A 6,563-nucleotide genomic window follows, 5' to 3' on the forward strand; every position below is an offset into this window, starting at 1 on the left:
TAAAGAGACATACTGTATTCAACTAGAACTTACAAGTATTCAACATCAATGTCTCTCATCATTATTATTGTGTTTACAAACTCCCAAGAATTACAGTATGAATTTAATCATATTGTACAACCACAATTTTTTAATTACTCATACAGAAAGGTAAATAGTGTAATGGACTTCTTGTTGAAAGAGACCAAATTCTAATATGATGTAAAATAATGATTCAGGGCATAATAAAGTAATCAAAGGCTTTGTGGACAACAAACTCTTTTGGCAGTGGTCCTTTGAATAGATCTAAGTGTGCAAATCAATTGTAAATTCAAACAAAAATCACACAAATACTCCAGACCACACATTCTCAAACATGCATAGAAGATTATATCTAACCAGACAAAGACATGCACCATTATTTGATTTGCAACGTTGCTATATATGCTGATACTTTTGTTTCCGTGCTCCGGATACATCCACTACAGTGTTAGTGACATCAACGCCCATCTTATGGTGTAATATCATCATAAAATCTCCAGTTTGTTCATTTGCTCAGTCTATAAAAGGCAAGTGAGCTATTCCTCTTTGTGTGCCCTTTGGAATCGCTCCAAAAGTGCTCGGAGGACGTTGCCAGGTATCTTCTGGTGTTTGTCAATAAGTGCTTGAACTGCCTGTTGCACCTGAATGGATAGGTTGGGTTGAGAAAAAATAATACAAGTAAAATACACTGAATATGAACTCTTCAAAAGGTCAATTGTTTCTTTAACCATGTGTGTCAACTGGCAGTAAGTTGAAATGAGAAGGAGTATAATTCATTCTTTACAGGAGATGAGCATCAGCATTTTTAACCCTGGGTTATGATCCCTGGAGTTTTATACAACATAGAATGAGATAACCCAGGATTATGTTAACCCAGGTTTAAGAATGAGCCTTGGTTAACATTTACAATTGTGAAAAGCCCAAGAGTGGAATTTGAGAGCATCTTAAAAATGAAAAATTCCATTGTGACAACAAATCATCGTGAGCTGAAGGCAGATGTCTGTCATAAGTGTTTCACAAACTTTTTATAATGCTTGACATTCTTGTGGATTCAGAGCTTATATCACATTGTTACATTTGACCATTTTTAATTATGATTTAAAATGTAATTTACATGCTTTCATTGTAGAAAGGCTTTGGCTGGGTAAACAAAAGTGTATTAAATTGATACTCTATTTATACTTTGGCAACCATACTTGGTTTACATTTTAAATACTCTGCAGATCTCTGGCGTTTTGGGTGTTAATGAGTGGATCTCTTCCATACTGTGTCATCAATATGTACTTATGCACACTAAACTCCCCAATTTTGCTGATTTTATTTGCCTAATATTGTGTAGGTCCCACTTTTGCCGCCAAAACAGCGCCAACCCACATATTCTTCTCACCACAATTGTACAGAGCTGTTATCTGAGTTACCGTAGACTTTTGAACCAGTCTGGCCATTCTCTGTTAACCTCTCTCATTAACACGGTGTTTCCATCCACAGAGCTGCCACTCACTGGATGTTTTTAGTTTTTGACACCATTCGGTAAATTCAAATTTTGTCACCATTCACATAAATTTGTCACCATTCAGTAAATTCTACAGACTGTTGTGTGTGAAAATCCCAGGAAATTAGCAGTTACAGAAATACTCAAACCAGCCCGTCTGGCACCAACTATCATGCCACAGTCCAAATCATTTGAGATCAAATTTTTTCCCATTCTGATGGTTGATGTGAACATTAACTCAAGCACCTGACCAGTATCAATGCATGATTTTATGCATTGTACTGCTGCCACAAGATTGGCTGATTAGATAATCGTATGGATGGTTGTTGATGCCAAACAGGCTGGTTTGAGTATTTCTGTAACTGCTGATCTCCTGGGATTTTCAAACACAACAGTCTCTAGAATTTACTCAGAATACTGCCAAAAACAAAAAACATCCAGTGAGTGGCAGTTCTGCGGATAGATATGCCTTGTTAATGAGAGAGGTCAACAGAGAATGGCCAGACTGGTTTGAATGGACAAAGTCTATGATAACCCAGATAACCGCTCTGTAAAATGTAGTGGTGGTGGTGTAGTGGGTAAAGCACTAAATTGTTAAGCAGAAGGTTGTCGGCTCGATCCCCACAGCCACCAACATTGTGTCCTTGAGCAAGGCACTTAACTCCAGGTTGCTCCGGGGGGATTGTGCCTGTAATAAGGGCTCTGTAAGTTGCTTTGGATAAAACCGTCTGCCAAATGCATTAATGTAAATTGTGGTGAAAGGAATAGTATCTCAGAATATGATGTGGGTTGGTGCTGTTTTGGTGGCACGAGGGAGACCTACACAATATTAGGCAAGTGGTTTAATGTTGTGGCAGATCTGTGTATGTTGGCCTTAAAAGGATTGTTTGCACAAAAATGAAAATTTGTTCATAATTTACATTTACTCACCCTAATGTTTTTCCAAACCCATATGACTTTCTTTCATGGAATTCAAAAGGAGATGTTAAAGTGAAAAATGAAAATTCACTCATCATTTAAACACCCTCATGCCATCCCAGATGTGTATGACTTTCTTACTTCTGCAGAACACAAATTATGATTTTTAGAAGACTATCTGTAGGTCCATACAATGCAAGTGAATGTTGATCAAACCTTTGTAGCTCAAAAAATCACAAAGGAAACATATAAGTAATCCATGTGACTCTGGTGTTTAAAAATCAATATCTTCACAAGTGATATGACAGGTATGGGTGAGAAACAGGTCAATATTTAAGTATTTTTTCCCTAGAAATTCTTCTCCCTGCCCAGTAGGGGGCAATATGCATGAAGAGTGTGAATCACCAAAAAAAGGAGAATGTGAAAGTAAAAGTTGAAGTGGAAATTGAGCAGGGAGGAGCATTTATAATAAAAAAGTATTTAATATTGATCTGTTTCTCACCCACACCAATCATATCACTTCAGAAGTAATTTATTTAACATCTGGAGTCTAATGGATTACTTTTATGCTGACTAATGTGATTTTTGATTCAATGTGATTCAAAATGTTGGTGCCCATTCACTTCAATTGTATGGACCAAATCTTCTTTTGTGTTCAGCAGAAGAAAGTTAGTTGTCTGGGATGGCATGAGGGTGAGAAAATGATGAGACAATTTTCATTTTTGGATGAACTATACCTTTAAGGCATTATGTTAGTCTCAGTCACCCATCCACTTCCATACAATGCAAATAAATGGTCACAGATTCTGTCATTCTGCCTAACATCTCTTTATGTTTGGAACAACATGAGAGAGAGTAAACAATGACAGAATTTTCATTTCTTGATGAAATATACCTTTATTTTGTAATCATATCTATATTCAAATAAAAAATAAAACACAATGGCTATTTATCAGTACAATTCTACATATAAGGGTCCCGTGGTTCATTTAGCCCCTATATGGGCAGTTGTGCTGAGAAATGTATTCTTAAGAAAACCAAAAAAGCCTCTTTCCTTATTTCAGTACCAACTGTTGTTGAATAGCAAATCGTATATCCCTATTGAGGCCTATTGTGCGTCCATTCTGAAAGCAAGAAAGCCATCATGTTGTTATGGCCAGCCACTTAATGGTAGCAAGTGATGAAATCAGGGGAAAGACCTGGAGGATTTCTTAAAAGAGGCTGTTCCAGTTCCTCATAATGGAATACATAAAAACAGCCTTTAGGGGAGGTAAACACCATGCACTTTATTCATTCATCTGTGACGTCTTTGATTATAGAAGTATTCCCTCACTTTGCACCTACTCTACGAGTCCATACACCTGCATACTTGATGACTGATGATTTCTCTCTCAGGTGAAATATGCCCTTGAGGGACAGTGCAAGCAAATAACACTGCATGGAGTATGTTGTTGTATTCAACAATAGGTCAGGACTTGGCAGGACAATTTAGAGGTTAAGGCCTCATGTTCCTGTTTTTTTTTTTTTGTTTTTTTGGGAGATTTACAAAAACAGCAGCTCAGCAAACACAACAAAAAGTCAGGGCTTCACCTTTACAGGACTAAAGTGGCAGTCTGAGGAGGCCTACCTTTTCAGCTAACACAGCTGCATTGAGCTTGGGGTCATATGGAATGGGGTCACCCAAATAGGTGCTGGAAAACCTCCGTACACAGGTACTATTGGCAAGCGGAAACTTTCGTACACCCATCGGAACATTTCTGAAGGAAAAAGAGATTAATTAAAGTTTAAATAAAAAATGTCATAATAGTAAGTAATCTGTTTACATGAACCTACCATAAAACTGTGGAAAAGTTCATAATTTTGTGCAAAACTTACTAAATGTTCCTAGAGAGCGACAAAACACATCTTCAGTTCAGCAAAACAGGCAAGTATAAAGGTATTGTTAATAGCTGTTTGCAGACTATTTTACTTCTGTAATGTTACATATTTCCAGATGAAACAGAATATTGAAAGATAAAAATGCAGGGTGGGTCTTGATTTTATCAGAAAATGATTAGATCTGTGGTGGTGGCCCTTATAAACCAGAATGGACAACAAACCAAATTAGTTTTATGAAAACAAAACCTAAATAGCTTTTTGGCTAATGTTTAACATTAATTAATAGCATGTAAAGCCTAAGTGACTACACTGAAAAAGGAAACATTTTTCAGAGGAAGAGAAAATAACTACACTATGATTAAAGATTACAAAGACCATTTTTTTTATTATTATTTGGAATGACCAATGCACCAATGAATAACTCAGAATAAGACCAAGAATGTGAATTAAGGAGAAAAATTGGATCAATTTTGATTTCATGTTGACTTTAAATGAGTAGGAAAATGGGATCGCCACTTACCACTTTTGAGTCAGTGGCCACTTGTGCAAATCCTTTGCGTTTGCCCCAGAACAAAGTGTAGGTCTCATCACTGTACAGGGCTTTCCGGACCCCTCCTGGAGAGATGCCTAGGAGGTGCCCATTCTGCAGGGCCTTCACACACTCCTCCTGCGGTCCATGGATCACACTAAACACCTCCAACAGAAGCTTAAACCCTGCCGAAAGGGACTAATTTTAACATTCTGATGTTCACCGATGATAAAGAAGCAGGTTTTGAACAGCGTGACCTGGTATTCCCAAATACATGCATGTGCAGTCACTGTGCATTTAATATAAATTAGGTAATTACATTATTTTTTCTGTGTCATAAGCCAAGTGAGTTTGACTGATCAAATAATGCCATTATGAAGTTTGTATTTACCTGGGATCTTGAACAGAAAATGATCAGCCACTGAATGACAAGTTCTTCCCTTCTGAATAATAAGACTTGCCAAGAAATAATAGTAGTCTATAGGAATAGCCCCATGATAATAAACTATAAGTGCAGGTCCTTCATCTGGAATCTTCTCTAAACCTTGGATTTCATAACCTGTTACAAAACAAAAGTGAAGCATGAAACATAATTTGCCACACTCTTTATGCAATATCATGCAACTGGAGAATTGCAATTAAAAACTGATGTCATAACAACCAATTGCATCATTATGCAAAATCAAAGCAGAAAACGTACAACAATGTGTTCATTGGACATAGAAAACAATAAACAGAAAGTCTTTAGACTTTGTCTTTTTGTGTCTTTAGACTTCTATGCCATTTCGCTGCACAATGTGAAATTAATCTGACTGCATTAAATTGGTACAATGAATCAGATAAAAAAAGTTTTTAGATGCTCCGCTTGATTAAGACTTAGCAGTTTACACATTTACACTTTAAAATTGTGATTTAATGCATGGAACGTCAAACCATAATTAATTAAGCTGTCAAAAGATAAGACAGTTTTAACCTGTGAGAAAAGTAGTGATAATGTGATACACATAGATTATCCCAGATCTCACGTCTTTGGCTATTCTTGCCTATCACTCAAAGATCTCATTAACAGCACACTGGATGTAGATGGTGTGACTAAAAAATATCACACTAATACAGTATAATTTAAGATAAAAAGCCTAATCTCAATAAATCCCTCATGCATGCATTACATACCATGCCATATAGCTCCATGCCCATCCCATAAGGTAGCCAGAGTTTTCCTTGCACCATCCCAGAGGTTGTTCGAATAAGCTTCCCTCAACTGGTTCTTGTGCTTGTACACGTGGAGGAAGAGGATGGACAGATAGAGGAGGATAACTATGAGAAAAGGCAGGATGAAGACCATGGCTAGAGGTGTGAAAACCCACAGCAGATACTCCAAGAAACTGAGGTAGTCCTCAAGCTTTCCAAGTCGCCCACACCTCCCATACATGAACCAAGCAGGAGAGCAAGCTGACCGATCCATTCTCAAACAGGCAGGACACATTCCCACTGGACATGCTGCTTCACTGTTAGCCTCTCCCGGCAGCAGATGGGCTGAACAATGCAACAATCTGCCAAAGGGCAGCCCTGAAGATGAAAGAGAGGAACTGTCAGTAATGGAGCTTCAGGTTATTGCTCTATTTCATGTGAAGTACCACATGAAGAGAAATATTTGACACTATTTATCTAATTCCAGTCATTAGATGAGTATTTTCTATGCAACTAAATTATTTTCCTTGCCAA

The 6,563-nt window shown here is 37.3% G+C and overlaps 1 pseudogene; it reads right to left on the reverse strand.

Moving 5' to 3' along the window:
* Positions 1-557: 557 nt before the first annotated feature.
* Positions 558-6,337, reverse strand: LOC127645676 (transmembrane protein 68-like; annotated as a pseudogene).
* Between the last annotated feature and the right edge of the window lie 226 nt (positions 6,338-6,563).

Source organism: Xyrauchen texanus, chromosome 6 (assembly GCF_025860055.1).
Source record: "Xyrauchen texanus isolate HMW12.3.18 chromosome 6, RBS_HiC_50CHRs, whole genome shotgun sequence".
Classification (NCBI taxonomy): domain Eukaryota; kingdom Metazoa; phylum Chordata; class Actinopteri; order Cypriniformes; family Catostomidae; genus Xyrauchen; species Xyrauchen texanus.